This window comes from Nomascus leucogenys, chromosome 3 (genome assembly GCF_006542625.1).
Source record: "Nomascus leucogenys isolate Asia chromosome 3, Asia_NLE_v1, whole genome shotgun sequence".
Classification (NCBI taxonomy): Eukaryota; Metazoa; Chordata; class Mammalia; order Primates; family Hylobatidae; genus Nomascus; species Nomascus leucogenys.
The window spans coordinates 11,633,494-11,655,312 of NC_044383.1; the positions used below are offsets into that span (position 1 = coordinate 11,633,494).

At 40.1% G+C, this 21,819-nt stretch overlaps 1 protein-coding gene across 7 annotated transcripts in view; it reads left to right on the plus strand.

Annotated features, from left to right (window-relative positions):
* ATE1 (arginyltransferase 1) overlaps positions 1 to 21,819 on the plus strand; it is a 190,101-nt gene that overhangs the window by 54,921 nt on the left and 113,361 nt on the right. The window lies entirely within an intron of this gene.

Below are 21,819 nucleotides of genomic sequence, written 5' to 3' on the forward strand. Positions count from 1 at the left end.
GTGCTCATTTTGATGTGACATATTCTTCACTAACAGTAATGGAGTGAGTTACTGCAGGCTTTTTTTTTTTTGGATAAAAGTTTCTAGAAGTTGTATCAATAGCAATTCACCTTCATGACAGGTTATTGCCTCTTTTTAAGTATATTTTCTTTCTGAATAAGTAGAGAGAAATCAGTCCTTCATTTTAAAGAGCCTTGTTGTATCTTCATTACTCCTGTAACTGTTTATTTAACAGCAGCCTTATGTTCTGTAAATTGCCATGGTATTAAAAGAGAGCTGGAAAAATCAGAGACAAAGGCTGTCTTCAAGGAAGTTTCAGTTAGAGAGACCACTTTAAAATCCATGAGTTGACAAGAGAAGAGCAAAGTTATTGAGCTGCTGTTATAACAAGGCAATATTCTGGGTTCTTCATTCACTTTTTCATTTAATCCTCATCATGGTTTCCAATGTTGAACTGAGAATCCAGTGATAAAATTGTGAGATAAAGAAAAACTATTAGATGTTTAGAGAACTAGATATCGTTATGAGCTGCATTTGCAGAAAAACTTGTAGATGATCATCAAGACTTGGAAAAGGAAGTAGAGAAAGGGTGGAAGCAGAGTTATGTGAAGAAGTGGTGGGACTTAGAACCAAAACCGGGTAAGAGCTTGGCTTCACTTACTAGCCATATGACATTGGGTAAATCACAACTGCCCTGAGCCTCATTTTTGTTATCTTTTAAATGCAAATAATAATTCCTACCTCTCAAATAAGTGATGGAAATGGGAGCACTTATAAACTGTGCTCGTCACATCATGGCACTATTTTGTGTTCTCCTCTTGGGCTTCAGCTCCACGTGATGAGACTGTGTTCCTTGCCTTGCACTTGTCCTTCCTTTGTGCCTATTGTTTATTTCATTTTATGCTTTCCCAACTTGGTCAAATCATACTCGTCTTCAGGGTTGGGCCTCAATACTGTGTCCTTTCTGAGACCATTTCTGCTTTTATAACATTTTGTTTATTTGATTATTGAAACTATTACTGCTGATAACGTGGTGTGGCCTACACTGGCGCATTGAAAACGTGTGGTAGCCAGCTTGAGTGGTCACCAGGAGAAATGGACCAGACCAGAGAGGGTAGTCCCATCCAGGTTTGGTCACATTGTCTAAGTATCCAGGATCAACAGGGAAGCAGAGTGGTATGGTGGAAAGAGCCTAGACTTTGAAATGAGACAGGCCTGAGTAGCCCACGGGCAAGTCATTGACTCCTGAGCCCTTTTTCCTGATCTAAAAGTGGAGATAATAATACTTACAGGGATATTAAAATTAAATGAGATGATCTGTGGCAAACACTGAGCACAGTGTCTGGCAGATATAATTTTAATTAACAGTTAGGTGTAAAGCGAAAACCAAACCATAAAAAAGTTGAAGACTATAAGTTTTATAGCCCACTCTATAGTTATGGAAGCATTTTCTTTTTTTTTTTTTTTTTTTTTTTTTTGAGACGGAGTCTCGCTCTGTCGCCCAGGCTGGAGTGCAGTGGCGCAATCTCGGCTCACTGCAAGCTCTGCCTCCCGGGTGCACGCCATTCTCCCGCCTCAGCCTCTCCAAGTAGCTGGGACTACAGGCGCCCGCCACCATGCCCGGCTAATTTTTTGTATTTTTAGTAGAGATGGGGTTTCACCGTGGTCTCGATCTCCTGACCTCGTGATCCTCCCGCCTCGGCCTCCCAAAGTGCTGGGATTACAAGTGTGAGCCACCGTGCCCGGCCGATGGAAGCATTTTCTAAATTCAAAAACAATGCTAAGTATCAAAAAACAAAGAGTGAAACAATTAATTTGAGTATGTAAAGATCCATAATTTTTACATGAAAACAAATATAGCTAAAAGGTAACTTGGATAAAATATGATGAAAGGGTTATACTTAATGTATAATGTGGAAGCAATAATATGAATTTCTTTTTCATAAAATTTGGTTGGATTTTTATCAGGTAATTAATAAGATAAAATACAAATGGTAATAAATGTGTTTTAAATGTTTTATCCTATTAGTAATAAAAGAAATGCAGTATAAAATGACAGTGATCTATAATTTTTTTTTTAACCTATCAAGATATCTTATTTTTTAAGTGAATGCTTGACAAGATATAATGAGATGGGATGTTTATAAACTTCATCCTTTCTAGGAAGCAGTTTGGTCACATACACTAAAGGCCTTATATACATTCATACTTGTGGTTGAGTAATTGTAGTCCAGTAATCACTGTCAGAGAGTTCATCAAAGATGGGGACAAAACTTGCATAAAAATGAATGGTAAAAAATTGTAAACAATCTAAATGTACAACAGGAACAGGTCAAATAAATTATGACACAGCCATATGATAGAACACCCTACAACCATTAAAATGGAGATAATGAATATGTGTTCATGAGTATATACTGATGAATAACACATATAAAATACATTTGATATATTGAGAGGTAAAAGCACGATGCAAAATTATACACGCAGATCTCAGTTTAAAAACAATTTAAGTGCACAGAAAACTTAAAACTACAAAGTGTTGTTTTATCCTTTACTCTTCCAGTAAAGGGCCCACAGTGGGTAGAGGTGCATTGGTAGCTTTTTGGTAATGCTTCTTGTAATCAGTGTTTGACAGATGTACAATGGGAGTCTCTTTGATTTGATGTGGAAACAACATCTAACCTTGGGAAAAAGGGGCTGGCAGGAACTTAGATGAGATAATGTTAATAATGTGTAACGCTTTGCTCTCATTTAAGCAAAAGCTGAGAGGAATGAACAGCAATAAGGATTTTTAGCAGAAGGCAATTAGGCTGGGTTGGCTTTCCTGTACAGGGACCAAATAAGGAGGCTTGAGCTTGATGTCCACTTTACTGGGGCAAGTAGCAATTTACTCACCAATGGCAAAGATGCTTCTCAATAAATTTTAACAGTTGACATCTCTCAAATGTAAGCTCATTGAGAGAGAACCCTGTTTTTCTTGTTTTCTTGCGTTCTCATTCTTAGTATAGGTAGACCATAGTAGGGACTGAGTCAATAAATATTTGTTCAATGAATGAATGAACAAATGAATGAATGACTTTGGTGGGGCTGAGACTGAGAGTAGGCACTGAGTCAATAAATATTTGTTCAACGAATGAATGAACAAATGAATGAATGAATTTGGTGGGGCTGAGACTGAGAGTAGCAGTCTTTCATCCATAATTTGGCAGGACTCAGCTAAAAGTAGACAAGTTCCAATATTTACATTTTAATGTGGTTAACAGTCTGTCTTCCCAGTTAGATTATAGCTACTTAAGATTGAGAACTTTGTCCTTTGTAATCTTTGGATGCTCTCAGTTATAGATAGGTCTTGGAGTGTACCTAGAGTACACTAGTTGCAACCAGAGTATATAGAGTATACAAATATATATACATATATACACAAATATATATATATGTATATATATATATATATATTTTTTTTTTTTTTTTTTTTTTTTGAGACAGAGTCTTGCTCTGTCACCCAGGCTGGAGTGCAATAGCACAATCTCAGCACACTGCAGCCTCTGCCTTCCATTTGAAGCAATTCTCCTGCCTTAGCCCCCCAAGTAGCTGGGATTACAGGCGCTTGCCACCATGCCTGGCTAATTTTTGTATTTTTAGTAGGGACAGGTTTCACCATGTTGGCCAGGCTGGTCTCGAACTCCTGACCTCAAGTGATACACCCACCTCATCCTCCCAAAGTGCTAGAATTGCAGGTGTGTGCCACTGCGCCCGGCCACAAATACATACTTTTAAATTACATATTACTACTCTGGTTAAGTATTGGGAATATGTGTGTGGAAGTTTCACTCTTTGGTGAAAAGTAGTATCCAGAGTTTAATGATAATTTCTATCTGTTTCTATCTGCTTTCATCACTTAGTGATCTGGAGTGGTATTTACCTTGGTTAGTTATCTTTTTTATTACTGGGTTTATGACATTGGAGAGGAAGAGAAATCAAAATTAAAGATGACCAATGTAAGTCTCCTTTCTTGAGGGGAAATATTTTGAGGGCTTTCTGTTGGTATTTTTCTAGTTTGCAATTCCACAGGGGCCACTTGAGGACTTAAGTTAGTGGCAGCAACCCCTAAGTCTCCACCAGCAGCACTAAGCAGGGGCTGCTGTTCCTTTGCTACCACGTAGCGCCTGAGAGCCAAACCAAAGGCAAGGCAGGAGAGTGTTGGGAGTCTCTGAATGTTTAATTTTGCCATTAAGCTTATGACTTAGCTGGAGAAGGAAAATTACAAATACGGTCTATACCCGGCACCTTCTTTAATTTTGAATAAAAGTCAAATTATTCTGGCAGAGACAGTAAAATACATGAGAGTTGCAGTTAAAAACAAAGCTGACTTTAAACTTCACTTTCTCCACAATGACTACTATGAGTGAACCATGTCCCTTTGTTGTAAGTCCTAAACAGTTAACTGCCACATGAATCTAATGAAATTGTCAGGTTATAGTAATTACATCAGTAATTTGATATGTTGTCATTTGAATGGACCATGTGTGGAGAGTCAGTTACTTCCCTCTGTGGGACTGACCCTTTTACATTCCTGTAAGCTGAAGACTAATAGAGCTCATTAAGCTTTATGGGGAAAGAGCTTTTATCACCTCATCAAGTCAGGCAACATATTTCCATTAGATCCCTAATTTCGGGTGGCTCTGTAGCTGCTGATATGTACTCCCCTGCTAGGCTTACACCGGACCCTGGCCTTACAGACATTTTTATTGACATTTCTAAGTCTGAATTACATTTTGTGTGGCACCACTTACAGATGTCTTCAATTAAATGTAGGTAAATAAAAGGGATTATATATCAGAGCCCGAAAGATTCTTGAATTTCTCTTCTGAGTCAAACTTTGCTAGCTAGTCCAGTAGGGTGCAGTCTCATTGTCACTTTTGTAGGTAGAGAGCTATAGGAGAGGCATTTATAACAAAAGTTAAACCAGGTATGAATGTAGGTCACCTAGGTTTCTCTTCAGGTGTGTCCTTCTGTTCCTTCATTTCAAAATTTTCTGTATTAATAGGATAATAACTTACTGATAAGTTAGCACCTCTGGTGTACAGGTACTGTGCTTTCCACTTTCCTTATTTTAATTTTTACAGAATGTCAACGAGGTAGATATTCTTTCTTATGAAGAAAATTGAACCCAGAGAGGGTTCAATGTTACAGCTAGTAGTATGTGACAATAATCACAAGATAGGAAGGAAATAGAATGTGGTTAAGATTCTAACATTACATGAAGTGATATGATAGTATTTGAAAGAAGACCGTGATTGGTTAGGGAGTATTTAGTAAGCCCCAGAGCAGGGTTTCTCAACCTTAGTACTATCAGCATGGTGGGCTGGGTAATTCTTTGTTGTGAGGAGCTGTCCTGCACATTATGGGAAGCTTAGCATCTCTGGCTTCTGCTCACTAGATGCCAGTAGGACCCATCCCCCTGAGTTGCAACAAAATGTCTCCAGACGTTGCCAAATGTCCCTAGGGAGACAAAATAGCTCCCTGTTGAAAACCACATCCCTAAAAAAGCCTTAAAAAAAAAAATACAAAGAGATATCATTAATAAGCCAATTTAATGACAAAATGTTTTCAGTCTAACAAAAGACAAGAAAAAGTGAACAAAAAACATGTGGGACAAATAGAACAAATAGCAAGATGGCCCACTTAAATTCAACTCTACTGATTATGATGGTACTAAATATAAATGGTCTAAGTGAAAACTCTGCTTCATGGTAATTTCTGTTTCTGAACATCTGCACGTTCAACACTAGCCAATGGTCATACATCAGGGGTCCCTAGTTCCCAGACTGGGACCAGTACTGCTCTGTGGCCTGTTAGGAACTGGGACACTCAGCAGGTGAGCAGTGAGTGAGTGAGCATTGCTGCCTGAGCGCCACTTCCTGTCAGATCTGCGGTGGTATTAGATTCTCATAGGAGCATGAACACCATTGTGAACTGCCCATGTGAGGGAGCTGGTTTGTGAGCTGCTTATGAGAATCTAATGCCTGATGATCTGACTTGGAACAGTTTCATCCCTATACCTTCCCCTTCTCCCCTCTGACCCTTGTCTGTAGAAAAATTGTCTGCCACGAAACCAGTCCCTGGTGCCAAAAAGGTTGGGGACTGCTGTCATACATTAGCTAATGAGCTCTTTGGGAACTGAATTTTAAATTTTTTAAATTTTACTTAAGGCTAAGTGGCCACATGTGGCCAGTGACTATACTATTAGGGCAGATTGAAACATTCCAATTAGAAGTCAGAGATTGTCAGGCCAGATAAAAGGAAAAAATCAATATCCATCTTAAATACGAAGACATGGGTAGGTTAAAAGTAAAAGGCTAGAGTAAAACACTACTATACAAATGCTTATCCTAGGAAAATTGGCTCATGCCTGTAATCCTAGCAACTCAGGAGGCTGAGGCAGGAGGATCAGTTGAACCCAGGAGTTTGAAACCAGCCAGGGCAACATAATGAGAACCCCCATCTCTAAAAGAAAAATAAAAAAATTAGCTGGGCATAGTGGTATGTGCCTGTAGTCCCAGCTCTGAGAGAGACAGGTGGGAAGATCATTTCAGCCTTGAAGTTTGCGGCTGCAGCGAGCATCTCTAAAAATAAAAATAAAAAAAATTAAAAAACTAAGAATTTTAAGTCAGAGTGGCTGTATTCTTATCAAAGTAGACTTCAGGGCAGCCGGGCGTGGTGGCTCATGCCTGTAATCCCAGCACTTTGGGAGGTCGAGGCAGGTGGATCACAAGGTCAGGAGTTCAAGACCAGCCTGGCCAATATGGTGAAACCCTGTCTCTACTAAAAATACAAAAATTAGCCGGGCATGGTGGCGGGCGCCTGTAATCCCAGCTACTGGGGAGGCTGAGGCAGGAGAATCGCTTGAACCTGGGAGGTGGAGGTTGCAGTGAGCCAAGATCGTGCCACTGCACTCCAGCCTGGGCGACAAAAAGAGACTCTATCTCAAAAAAAACCAAAAAAACAAAAAACAAAGTAGACTTCAGGGCAAAGATGGAAGAGTGACATTTCATAACAATAAAAAGGTCAGTTCATCAAATGAATATGCAGTAATTTAAAATGTGATCCAGTTAACAGAGCCTCAAGATAACATGAAATAAAAACCAGTAGGAGAAATGTAGTAGTTGGGGACTTCAGGACAGCTTTCTCAGTAATAGATAGAACGTTTAGACAGGAAATTAGAAGTAAAATAGGAGGCATGAACAACACTACCACACAGTACACTCAAGAGTAGCAGTGCATGGGGTGTTGGGTAGCTATATGTATACCCCCCTTGAATTGCATGCAAATTAAGGGGTGGGCTATTCAGAAATCTCTAGAAAGGGGGCAGTAACTTCCGGGTGTTGCCATGGTCTTTGTAAACTGTCATGGCACTGGTGGGAGTGTCTTATGCCAATGATCAGCAAAGGCAACTAGAGGTCACTTTTGATGCCATCTGCTGGTTCCTGCTGGTTTTTTCATTTCATTCTGTTGGGACCGGCAAATAAGTCCTACAGGTTTCCTACCTCAGTAATATTCATTTGGCTGTTAGGAAGAAAAGAGGCCTGGCGCATTAGCTCATGCTTGTAATCTCAGCACTTTGGGAGGCTGAGACAGGTAGATTACTTGAGCTCAGGATTTTTAGACCAGCCTGGGCAACATGGCAAAACCACGTCTCTACAAAAAAAAAAAAAAAAAAAAAAAAAAAAATTAATCAGTTGTGATAGTGTGTGCCTGTAGTCCCAGCAATTCTGGAGGCTGAGGTAGGAGGATCACCTGAGCCCAGGAGTTCAAGGCTGCAGTAAGCCTTGATCACAACACTGCATTCCAAAGAAAGAAAAGAAAGGACCATAGGAACCTAACCGTCTCTTGAGTCTGTCAGCGTATGAGGTATCATTGCTTGGAGTAGCTGTAGATATCAAGGTCTCTCCAATGGCTAGAATTCAGAAGGAATGGCTGTTACTCAAAACTGGGTCCTGTACGGAGCTTGCAGAGGCAGCAATAAAGGGATGAGGTGGGTGGAAAGTTGAGTTGTTAAGCTGAGGAAGGGAGTTAATTTTACTGAATGAGGAGAACACCGAAAATCAAATATCCAGAGAGCTGGCCCAAATTCGAGAGCAGTGGAGATAAGGCTAGGAAGAGGGCTGAGCTGGTGAATTGGGGGAAGCTTTTACCTGCTCTCTGGTCTAAGGCCTGGGAGGCTCAGCTGTGTGTAAAGAGCCAGGCCCAGGGAACAAAGAGGTAACTACTCGGGGGACTAGACATGTTCAGAGAGTAATTGGCACTCCGCTCTTGGTACTGAATTGAATCAGAAGTGGAAAGCTAGGCTGCGGCTGGATCCATTGGGCAAAAGCAGAAAATAGGAGTACATTGTTGTTGTTATTCTAGTCATGAGGGCTTACGGTACTTCACTTAGTTTTTGGATGTGACCTGATAATTGAGTCAGTGTAAGTTGCAGCCATATATCTGATGATACCAACTGGAAGTCTTTTCCTAGAAACCAGTCCCATATGATAAATGTACCAAAGTTGATTTCTGAGAGTAGAAGAAAGTACACTTAGAATAGAAAACTAAACATTAAATAAAAAATGCCAGGAGTTTCCTGGCTGAAGATTTTTCTGTTTGGGGCTTGGATTAGTATAGGCATCTTAAAATCCACGTCATTCAAGACGTCTTTTGGCTGGGTCAGTCTTTCTTTAGCGAGTAGTGGTGTTGCTGCAAGCACCTTTCAGTTGTGTTGAAAATTAGGGTCATCTGCCTTGACAATTTTCATTGCCTGTTAGATGTGCATGAATGCTTCAGAAAATGTTTGAATAGAAAATCCTGGGGTGGATTAGTTTCCATGGGGACATCAGTCTTGTTTGATGTTGGCAGTCATTGAGTTCTCAGTCTGGATTGTCACTGTGGGATGTATTTTTCCCTCATAAGAAATATTGTAAAAGCAGGAGCCTCAAATTGAACTGACGTTAAGTAAGGGCTCACATAAGCATAGTTACTCTGGATTCTAAGGTGTTTACTAGAGTGTTTAATAAACATTGACCTGTAGAATTGAGAAGTTTGGGATTCTGTTACTTAGCCTTTTTGACAGTGCCTCACTAAAAGTCTTTTTGTTGGAGAATTAGGATTTAAAATAAAAGGAAATGTTAAAGTAAAGAAAATAAATAAAACGTTCTGATATTTATCTATTTGTTCTGCAGTAAAAATGCAGAAGTAAATTTCTTATTTCTGTCCAACTTATTAAAAACATTTACTGTACTTCCTTTGTCAATTACATAAGCTTGGTAAAGTTTCTTTAAAATTTTTATTTCGTTGCTTCTAGTATTAAGTTGTGAATGTTGGGGTAAACCTTTTTGCTCTCATGGAAACATTTAAATTCCAAAGAATTACGTCATTGAGAAATACATTTCTTTGTTCATCCTTTGGTTTAGTCAAGTGGCTAAAATTTCTTACCTCTTGTGTTGACTGGAGCACGTTGATAGAGTGTGATTGTGTGTTGGTATGGTGGACTGCAGAAGCAGTGTCCAGGGAGACAGACACTAAACTGAGAGTTGGGAATTTCAGGCTTTGGTCTTTCCTGGCATTCCCCTAAATTGGCTTTGTGGCCTTGGGCAAGCCGCTTAGTCACCCTGGCCCTTCCTTTTCTCACTTACAGAGTAAGAGTATTCCAGATAAAGAGGTCCCTCAAAAACTAAGTGAACTTAGCCAACATGTCAACACGTATTATAGCATTTTCTCATTCTTAGATATTATGACCAAAGCCAATAAAATTCACTTCCCCAACCTACTATACTTTCTCAAGTTTTGTCTCCACTATGCTATTTTATGTTCTGTAAAAGCTGCCACTTTGGAATAATCCTACTCACATTTTCCTTAAAAAGCAAGTCTTTTTTACAAAAATTATTTTTTATTTTTTGAGATGGAGCCTCACTCTGTCGCCCAGGCTGGAGTGCAGTGGCACAATCTTGCTCGCTGCAACCTCTGCCTCCCAGGTTCAAGTGATTCTCCTGCCTCAGCCTTCCGAATAACTGGGATTACAGGCACCTGCTACCATGCCCGGCTAATTTTTGTATTTTTAGTAGAGACAGGGTTTCACCATGTGGGTCAGGTTGGTCTTGAACTCCCGACCTCAAGTGATCCACCCACCTTGGCCCCCCATAGTGTTGGGATTACAGGCGTGAGCCACCACACCTGGCCTAAAAATCAAGTCTTACACCATTACTCTGCTTACACAAATGTATGTCTCTTACTTTTGTCCTTAATGTGGCCTGAACCATCCATATTAATTACATCTCTTAATAAAATAATAACTTTTCTTTCATAGGGAGAACTGGGAGGTAGCTCATTGAGAAGTAACTGTTTTATATGATCATTATAACAGACTGAGAAAGTATGTAAATGTCACAAATTTCACAATTTTCTTACATATCCTTTTTTTCATTTTTTTGGAGACGGAGTTTTGCTCTTACTGCCTAGGCTGGAGTGCAATGGCGCGATCTCAGCTCACTGCATCCTCCACCTCCCAGGTTCAAGCTATTCTCCAGCCTCAGCCTCCCGAGTAGCTGGGATTACAGGCATGCACCACCACGCCTGGCTAATTTTGTATTTTTAGTAGAGACGGGCTTTCTCCATGTTGGTCAGGCTGGTCTCGAACTCCCGACCTCAGATGATCTGCCTGCCTTGGCCTCCCAAAGTCTGGGATTACAGGCATGAGCCACCACGCCCGGCCCTTACATATCCCTTTTATACCTTCTTATGTACATTTTAAAGTGGCAAAGATGAGCATGTTTATTGACAGACCCCAAAGGTGTAGCCATTCTGTAATATATATATGTAATAAGGAAAAGTAGGTAAACTTTTAATTATCGTCATTGTTTTAGTGTTTGTTCCTAGTTAGAAACTATTCAGGTATCCAAAGATGATTTAAGTTGTTGATTTACATTAATTTACGTTTTAAAATTACCTAAGGATCTTCAAAGTTATGGTGAAGCCAACCCAAACCAAAATATATAAAAATGTTTGACATTTGTTCAGCATCATGAAGGGAAATGTAAAGCAAAACCAAAATGAGGTATCACTTCATACCTATTAAGTGGGCTATTATAAAAAAAATGGAAAACGGTAAGTGTCGGCATGGTTGTAGAGAAATTGGGGCTCTTGTGCATTGCTGGTGGGAACATGAAATGGTACAGCTGCAGTGGAAAAATGTATAACAATTCCTCAAAACATTAAAAGTAGAATTACTGTGTCATCTAGCAATTCCACTTGTGCATATATACACAAAAGAAAATAGGGACTTGAACAATATAGCAGTGTTCAGAGCAGCATCATTCACAGTAGCCACAGGTAGAAGCAACCCAAGTATTCGTCAGTGGATGACTGGATAAACAAAATGGTATATAGATATGATGGAATATTATTCAGCCTTAAAAAGGAGGAAAATTTTCAATCACACATGCTGGATGAACCTTGACAATATTATGCTAAGTGCAATAAGCCGATTACAAAAGGACAAATATTATATGATCTACTTACATGAGGTACATAGAGTAGTCAAGTGGCTACAGCTAGAAAGTGGGGTGATGGTTGCCAGGGGCTGCGGAGAGGAGAGAATGGAGCGTTAATTATTTAATGGGTACCTAGTTTCTGTCTGGGATGGTCAAAAAAATTAAGGATGGATTGTGTGGATAGTTACATGATAATGTGAATGTACTTGATGAACACTAAACTGTACACTTACAAATTGTTAAAATGAGTACGTAGGTTGATTCTGTTTCTTTGCCATTGTGAATAGAGCTGTGATGAATGTATGAGTGCCTGTGTCTTTTTGGCAGAATGATTTATTTTCCTTTAGGTATATGCCCAATAATGGGATTGCTGGATCAAATACTATTTTTAGTTATTTGAGAAATCTCTACACTGCTTTCCACAGTGGCTGAACTAGCCCATCAAAGGTGGAGTGGATAAAGAAAATGTAGTACATATACATCATGGAATACTATGCAGCCATAACAAAGACAAAATGATGTCCCTTGCAGCAGCATGGATGCAGCTGGAGACCATTATCCTAAGCAAACCAACACAGAATCAGAAAACCGCATACATGTTCTTGCTTTTAAGTGGGAGCTAAACCTTGGGTACACACGGACATAAAGATGGGAACAGTAGACAGTGGAGGCTATGATAAAAAGAAGCGAAGTGGGGCAAGAGTTGAAAAACTAACTAGTTGGGTACTAGGCTTACTACCTGGGTGTTGGGACCATTTGTATCCCAAGCTTTAGTATCATACAATATACCCGTGTAACAAACCTGTATCTGTACTCTCTGAATCTAAAATAGAAGTTGAAATTTTTAAAAAATCCAAAGTGAAGTAAACAATAAAAATAAAAAAGTGGTTCAAATAAATTTTATGGATATTTTACTGTAAATAAAAAATGTTTAAACAATGTTTATCAGAATTACAATTCAATTTAGTTGAACACAAACTTACATTTTTCAAAATCTTCAGCATTACAGAAGTATGATGTTAGCTTTTTTGATTAGTAAACCAATGAGTAGTTTTGGAAGTTCAGTTGAACTATTCTCATTAGAAACCAACCCCTATATAGGCATCCTTCCTTTTGTTACGCTTTGTTGCACTTCTCAGATATGCTGTTTTTTACAGATTGAAGATTTGTGGCAATCCTATGTTGAACAAGTCTGTTGGTGTCATTTTTCCAACACCATTTTTTGGCACTGAAATATTCTTAACATATGTATATTGTATTTGGATGTGCTATTGCACACGTAATAGACTACAGCATAGTGTAAACAATAGGAAAACCAAAACATTTATGTGATCTGCCTTAATGTGATATTAACTTGATTGCAGTGGTCTGGAACAAAACCCATAGTACCTGCAAGGTATGTCTATATTATTACTATTATCTTTTTGAGACAGATTCTGGCTCTGTCACCCAGGCTGGAGTGCCGTAGCGTGATCTCAGCTCACTGCAGCCTCCTCTTCCTGGGTTCAAGTGATTCTCCTGCCTCAGCCTCCTGAGTAGCTGGTATTACAGGTGCCCACCACCACACCCAGCTAATTTTTGTATTTTTAGTAGAGGTGGGGTTTCTTCATTTTGGCCAGGCTGGTCTCCAACTCCTGCCCTCAAGTGATCTGCTCGCCTTGGCCTCCCAAAGTGCTGGGATTACAGGTGTAAGCCACTGCGCCCGGCCAGGTATGCCTATATTATTTCTAAAAATCCACCCGTATTATACTTAATACTAATAATTCTGAGAAAAGAGATAACTTTTTTCCCCTCAGACCAAACATTTTAAACTAGCTTTATTTATCCAAAGATTTACCTTAGTTATATATACTTGAATTCTTTTTTTTTTTTTTTTTTTTATATACAGTTTTGCTCATGTTGCCCAGGTTGGAGTGCAATGGTATGATCTCAGCTCACTGCAGTCTCCGCCTTCTGGATTCAAGCGATTCTCCTGCCTCAGCCTCCTGAGTAGCTGGTATTACAGGCACCCACCACCACGCCTGGCTAATTTTTGTATTTTTAGTAGAGACCAGGGTTTCCCATGTTGGCCAGGCTGGTCTTGAACTCCTGACCTTAGGTGATCCTCCCGCCTCAGCCTCTCAAAGTGCTGGGATTACAGGTGTGAGCCACCACACCTGGCCTATACTTGGATTCTTAAAAATGTTTCTGAGCTAGCAGTTTCTGTTAAGAGTTTCTTTATTTTCTGTGAATTTGGAGAATAATTTATATACATGCTTTCTTATCTCTGTAAATCAATTTTACAGAGCTCTTCTGTTTAAGAGCTGTAACATGTAATTTATTAATACCCTCTGGAGGTAGGAAAATATTTCACATACAATGAGAAATAACGACCTTTTCGAATTATAGATGCAGAAACATGTAGAAGGCTTTTTGCTTCAGTTTTACAAGTTTAGCCATAGATTACAAGTAAACACAGAAACTCACAGGAGCTGTTCTCCTTAATTGATTAACTCACAAATATACAAATAGACAAACAAAAGGACTAACAAACCAGATTCTCCGTCATCTGTCATCCAACAGAGAATAGGTTTCTGTCATCCATCCAACAGAGACTGTAAATGAAATCTACCTGTTACTGTTGCAGTCTTGCCAGTGCGCCATGTTTCAGTCTTGTCGTCCGAGGTGTAGTACATGGAGTTATTTGTCCACAACCAAGAAAATTAAGGAGTGTGGCCACAGAGTGAGATTGGAGCAAAAGTTTAATAAGCGAAAGAAAAAAGCTGTCCACAGCAGAGAGGGGTTCCAGGAGAGGGTTGCCATTTTTACAGTTGAATCCAAAAGCTTTTATAAGAATCCCCCCTCGTCTCTGTAGCTGTCTGTGTAACTTCCCTTATCTGTGCAGCCGCGGGCATGTCTTTAGGCAAGCACAAAGTACAGCTTCTCTTGGTTGTGCAACTGTGGGTTTGTTTTGGGTAAGGTCCACCCTTCCCTGTGCAAGTTCCCATGGAACCCACCGTGTACATGCCTGAAAAGGGGAGGAAACTTTTTCTTGGGAGCCTGTGGATTACACCAAGCACAAAGGCTTCTATATTGGGCCTTGCTTTCTTACCTGTGCAGCTGCAGCCTGAGTTTTTGCCAGGCTGCTCTATTTGTGCCCGCAGCTTGATTTTTTAGGGTGTTTCTGTGTTTGAAGGAGTTTTGCCAAAGACCCATCCTAACTGTCTGCCTGACCAGTTTTTTTTCCTTTCTCATTACTACCATCCCTGGGGATAATATATTGGTCATGAGTGAACCAGAAACACAAAGGCACAAACTTAGTGGAGAAGGAGAAAAATACATAGAGAACAGTGAGCAAAGTTAGAGCTTTATGGCTGCATGGGCATCTCTTTGGGAGCCAAGAAAAGTTGTGTTAGGCTTAACAGACTGTGAGGTGTGTTTCTCATTTGCTTAGCTCCATCAAGTCTACTTGAGCTTCTCAGTGGATGACCTCTAGAACTGCTGACTATAATTTTTAAAAGTAAAATTGTGACCTTCATGCAAATAGAGGACGAACACATGCCAAATATTGACTCAATTAGTGCAAAACCAGTAAGGCATTAAAACTGGTACAAAGAACAGTTCAGAGTATGTACAGATATTAAGATATATGCATGTGATTTAATAGGAGATTGAGATGAGATTGCTAGATCAGATAAAAACAACTGGTTATTGTCTTACATGGTGGTAAACCGTAACCTTTGTGATTATTTGTTCCTCCCCCAACAGAAATCTACAAGTTAACCTCTGCACGTGCAGAGTTGTAAAATAACCCAGTCAATAGAAAATCAAGCCTAGAGCTTCGCTGAAAGAATACCCAGTGCTGTAGTCTGAATGTTGGTAGTCCCCCAAAATTTCTATGTTAGAACCTAATACTTGGTGTCATAGTATTCTAAGAGGTGAGGCCTTTTGGAAAGTGATTATGTTATCCATGCTCTGCCCTAAATAATGGGATTACGTGCCCTTATAAAAGTGGTTGAAGGGAGCTCCCTTCCCCTACCATCGTGTGAGGAGACAGAAGGCACCATTTATGAGTAACAAACCCTCACTAGACACCGAATCTGTTGGTGCCTTGAACTTGTACTTCCCAGCCTCGAGAACTATGCACAGTAAGTTTCTATTGTTTATAAAATGCCCAGTCTAAGGTATCTTGTTATAGCAGCCTGGATAGACTAAGACACCCAATAATTAGTCTTTTCAGATAATCTTTCTACCACCTATTTTTTTTTAACAATGATTTAAATTGAGTATTCCTTATCTGTTCTATTTAATAATTACACATTAAGTATGCCATGTCTGAAATGCCTAGAAGCAAAATATTTTGGATTTTGGATTTTTTTCAGATTTTGGAATATTTTCATTATACTTACTGGTTGAGCATCCCAGGCCTGAAAATCTAAAATCTGAAATGCTCCAATGTGCATTTCCTTTAAACATTATTTCTCAGTGCTCAAAAAGTTTCTGATTATGGAGCATTTTTGGGATGGGTGACCTGAACTAGTAATTCTTCAATTTAGTGTTTTTTTTTTTTTTTTTTTTGAGACGGAGTCTCGCTTTGTTCCCCAGGCTGGATCAGTGGCATGATCTCAGCTCACTGCAAGCTCCGCCTCCAGGGTTCACGCCATTCTCCTGCCTCAGCCTCCCGAGTAGCTGGGAGTACAGGCGTCTGCCACCATGCCTGGCTAATTTTTTGTATTTTTAGTAGAGATGGGGTTTCACCGTGTTAGCCAGGATGATCTCGACCTCCTGACCTCATGATCCGCCCACCTCGGCCTCCTAAAATGCTGGGCCACTGTGCCCGGCCTCTTCAATTTAGTTTTTTAAAACTCTTTTGATTATAACATTAATGCATGTTTATTGAAAAATACAGAAAATAGAGAAAAAGAATTTAAAAATTACTCATAATCGCTCCATTGATAATACTAAATTTATTTTCCCCTGTCTTTAGTGTCTGATTGTCAGCCAGAAAATTAGGAATCTGTTGCACTTGATTTTTAAGTAACTTGTATAAAACTATGTGATATTTTAACAGTGAGCATTACCAGTTGCATTTTCCAAATTTATTATTTTTTTCATTTCTTAACTGTGGACTATTATTTCAGAATTTTAAAGTTAGTTTTTGGTGTCTTAAAGAAATCATAGATTTTGAAGCCACAGTGGCTTAGCACATCTTTGTGTTTCTATTATTTATTTATTTTTTTGAGACAGAGTCTTGCTGTGTCGCTCAGGCTGGAGTGCAGTGGTGCGATCTCAGCTCGCTGCAACCTCTGCCTCCTGGGTTCAAGTGATTTTCCTGCCTCTGCCTCCCAAAGCGTGTGTTTCTATTTTTCAAACTTCGGTGAAATGTTTCATGAAACTGTTAAAAAAAATAAAAAAGCAAAACAGTTGCAGGAATAAGTTATTTTAACACAATGCAGACTTTGTATCAGGTGCCTAAAAGGATTACTTTTGAGCACCTCCATTAACTGTTATTTACTAAAAATTCTGGACATTAATTGTCTAATCATAGATTTTTGTATTGTACAGGTACAATGTGGGAGAGGTATTTTCAGCTCCTTTGGAAGAGAGGAGAACTCAGGTTCTGCTCTTTTAAAGCCCCTGAAGACTTTCAGTCTTCCTATCTTTGAACTTCCTAGTAAATCCCCTCAAATACTGGCCTGATGCCTGGCGTATGACTTTCCAGTCTCCTGTTCTTTTGAGCCTTAACTGTGTTTTGGGCATAACTGAGGTACATAGAAGCAGGTGGGTAAAGAGACAGGTATACTTTATCAGAGTAAATATGCACCCATTTTGGGAGCAGTTTGGCTGGAAGCCAGAATTAGCCTATTAATATTGATGACATTTCTACACAGTGCCTTTGGTATTATACCACATAGGTCATTAATCACAGAAGTCATTCCTTTCCTCCCCAACATTTAAGGTGGTTTTTCTTTTGTATAGATAGAGGTGAGTTTTATTATTTTTTTCTTGTTATCAGCTAAATCCTTGAAATTGAGGAACTTCTGAATAATTACTTAATTAATTCTTTCACATATCCAAAATATGCAAAACTGCAGACTAGTAAAGATAAATTACTAAATTTTGCTAATCACCTGACAGATTTATGTATGAGGAAATGAAAGATAACTGCTGTTTAAGTAACTTCGCTGTTAAGTTAGCTACTGATGTAATTTCGTAGGCTCCATCTCAAAAAACAAAACAAAACAAAAAAATAAAAACTGACCTAAACTTTTTATAGTGTGCAAAGTGCTTTTATTTGTATACTGTTGTTTCTCACAACTAATGACAGTTGAGACTGACCGGTAGTATGATTCTGTTAGAAAAATGCAGACATTGAAACTTTTATTTTTTATGTTTTTATTTTTTGAAACAGGGTCTTGCGCTGTTGCCCAGGCTGGAGTGCAGTGGCACGATCTTGCCTCACTGTAACCTCTGCCTCCCAGGCTCAAGCATTCCTCCCACCTCAGCCTCCAGAATAGCTGGGAGAACAGGCAGGTGCCACCACACGTAGCTACTATTTTGTATTTTTAGTAGAGACAGGGTTTTGTCATGTTGCCAGGCTGGTCTCAAACTCCTGGACTCATTGTTTCCTAAGTAATTATGAGGCAGCCCATATCTTACAGGAAGTGCTCTGCAGTTGGGGAAGACCCTAACTTCCACAGGAATTGAGAGATGGGAGTAATGGCTGTGGTAGGACAAATTGGTTATGACTGGACTCAGAGGAGAACAAACCTATGAAGTAACTGAAACAGGTTTTCAGATGGGAGGTCCAGGGGTGAGAAACAAGATGAAAATCAGAAACTGAGAAGGTAATTATAGTTTGAACAAGTATTTCAAGCTGGTACAACAAGTAAGACTGATTTATATTTAGGGTCAACAGAATGCATTGGTTATTTAATAATGTGCTTATTGAGATTATACTTATGTTATTTTTATTTATTTATTTATTTTTTGAGACGGAGTTTTGCTCCTGTTGCCCAGGCTGGAGTGCAGTGGGGCGATCGTGGCTCACTGTAACCTCTACCTCCTGGGATCAAGCAATTCTCATGCCTCAGCCTCCTGAGTAGCTGGGATTACAGGTGTGTGCCACCATGCCTGGCTAATTTTTGTATTTTTAGTAGAGACGGGGTTTCACCACGTTGGCCAGGCTGGTCTTGAACTCCTGACCTCGGGTGATCTGCCTGCTTCAGCCTCCCAAAGTGCTGGAATTACAGGCATGAGCATACTTACGTTCTTACTGAATACATTTTTTTGTTTTTGTTTTTGTTTTTTTAAGACGGAGTCTCACTCTGTCACCCAGGCTGGAGTGCAGTGGTGTGATCTTGGTTCACTGCAACCTCCGTCTCCTGGGTTCAAGCAGTTCTCCTATCTCAGCCTCCCGAGTAGCTGGGATTACAGGCGCCTGTCACCATCCCCAGCTAATTTTTTGCATTTTTAGTAGAGACAGGGTTTCACCATGTTGGCCAGGCTGGTCTCGAACTCCTGACCTCAGGTGATCAGCCCGCCTTGGACTCCCAAAGTGCTGGGATTACAGGCATGAACCACCACACCTGGCCTTTTTTTTTTTTTTTTTTTTTTTGAGTTTCACCCTTGTTGCCCAGGCTGGAGTGCAGTGGCGCGATCTTGGCCCACTGCAGTCTCTGCCTCCCAGATTCAAGTGATTTTCCTTCCTTGGCCTAGTGAGTAGCTGGGATTACAGGCCCCCACCACCACGCCTGGCTAATTTTTTGTATTTTTAGTAGAGACGGGATTTTGCCATGTTGGCCAGGCTGGTCTCAAACTCCTTGCCTCAAATGATCGGCCTGCTTCTACCTCCCAAAGTATTGGGATTACAGGTGTGAGCCACCACGCCCAGCTGATAAATATGTTTTTGAATGAATGAATGAATGAATGAACACACATTAGATCTAATGAGTCCTAGAATGATATATTACACTGAAGTTATGGAAGAATTTAGACTTATTTCAGAGCCGCCTAATTAGCTTTTGACTTGTAGGTTTTCTGACATTTGACAGGCTTTCCAACTTAAATATCACAAACTGACAGCTTTTCTCAGTTTCCATGTCACTGCAGTGGCTGCTTTTGTTCATGATTATTATTATCATTATTATTTTTTAGATGGAGTCTTGATCTGTCGCCCAGGCCGGGGTGCAGTGATGCGATCTCAACTCATTGCAACCTCCGCCTCCCAGGTTCAAACGATTCTTTTGCCTCAGCCCCCTGAGTAGCTGGGATTACAGGCACATGCCACCACACCTGGCTAATTTTTTGTAGTTTTAGTAGAGATGGGGTTTCACCGTGTTAGCCAGGATGGTCTAGATCTCCTGACCTCGTGATCTGCCCACCTCGGCCTCCCAAAGTGCTGAGATTACAGGCGTGAGCCACCTCGCCTGGCCTGTTCACGATTATTTTTTTTCTTTTTTTGAGATGGAGTCTCACTCTATCCCCAGGCTGGAGCGCAGTGGCGTGATCTCAGCTCACTGCAACCTCTGACTCCCTGGTTCAAGTAACTCTCCTCCCTCAGCCTCCTGAGTAGCTGGGATTACAGGCACATGCCACCACACTAGGCTAATTTTTGTATTTTTAGTAGAGATGGGGTTTCACTGTGTTGGCCAGGATGATCTCGATCTCCTGAGCTCGTGATCTGCCCACCTCAGCCTCCCAAAGTGCTGCGATTACAGGCATGAGCCACCGCGCCTGGCCTTTCACGATTATTATTACTATTTTTGAGACAGAGTCTCACTCTGTCGCCCAGGCTGGAGTGCAGTGGCGTGATCTCAGCTCACTGCAACCTCCACCTCCCGGATTCAAGCGATTCTCCTGTGTCAGCCTCCCGAGTAGCTGGGATTACAGGTACCCACCACCACGCCCAGCTAATTTTTTGTATTTTTAGTAGCGACGGGGTTTCACTATGTTGGCCAGGCTGGTCTTGAACTCCTGACCTTGTGATCCACCCACCTCGGCCTCTCAAAGCGCCGGGATGATACGCGTGAGGCACTGCGCCCGGCTGCACGATTATTTTTAAAGACGGCCTCATTCCTATCAGCCTTGAGGCTTACATTTTTAAAAGATGGTTTTCATAAAATTCACTAACATATAGAAACTTGTTTATTTCTTGTTACATAGTTGGGCCTTCTAATTTCTGAGGTAGGTGATTAGGCTTCCAGTTCAATAGCATGTTAGATAGAATATTGGTGTCCATTCACTGTTGTAGTTATAACAGGTTAACATTTCTTCCAATTTTCTTTTGGTTGGTGCTTCTTTTTGCTCACCTGCTTTACTCTTTGTATTGTATCTATTTCTAGGGAAATAAAGACTTTTTTAAAGAGCAATGCTGTATATGACAGTGAATACTCAAACTGGTTTTTGACATAATTTATCATTCATGGAAGCGCTTTAAAGTTTAAAGATGTATTTATTGCCCAGATAACATTTTATTTATTTATTTACTTATTTATTTATTTGTTTATTTAGGCAGGCTAGTCAAGTGAAGCAGTGGGAATGGAGAAGGAACAAAGAAATCTGTACTGGTTGTGATCAGTTAGTCATAAACAGCACCGCTCTCAGACCAGCCCCAAACAGCATTTTAACACCACCAATGGAAGTTTGAGAAATTGCTGATACTACTGGCACCTTAGTAAATCCTCTCTTACTTATGGTAGCTGTTAACCTTGATAATCTCCACAGTTAATCCATTTTCTTCCTTTCATACAATACTCTTTGGAAGGGAGTTGTGTGCAGCCTGCACTTAAGTAGTAGGGAGTTATGCTCCCCTACCTTTAGGGCAGAATAGCTACATAAACTGTCTGGAATTCTGCATGGGAGATTTGTGTCTTCTGCCTCATTTATTAATTTATTCAATCATATATATCGGTGTGGACTAATGAATATTTATTTCATACTTGGGATTATAAAGTCAGTACTGTTTTATTTTGTTGCTCAGATTGTTCTGGCTTTGTGCATTGGTTGCTCTTTCAATAGACTTCTGTGCTCCGTTGGTATACCCCCTCAATGTAGGGTATTTTGGTTTTGGGTTTTTTTTTTTGTTTTTTTTTTTTGAGTAGTACTACTTTACTTTCTGGTACTTCAAGCTGATCTTGTGTATTTCCTGCCTGAGTTCTGGAATCAGCTATTTCTCCTTGGGGGCCCTGGTTTCTTTTATTGCAGAATAGTGTTAGACACCAAGATCTGGGTGCTAGGAATGCTCATTGCTCATGGGGTGTTGTTTCTTCTAGACCCTCTCAGCTGACAGAACAAAGAAATATGTGTGTAT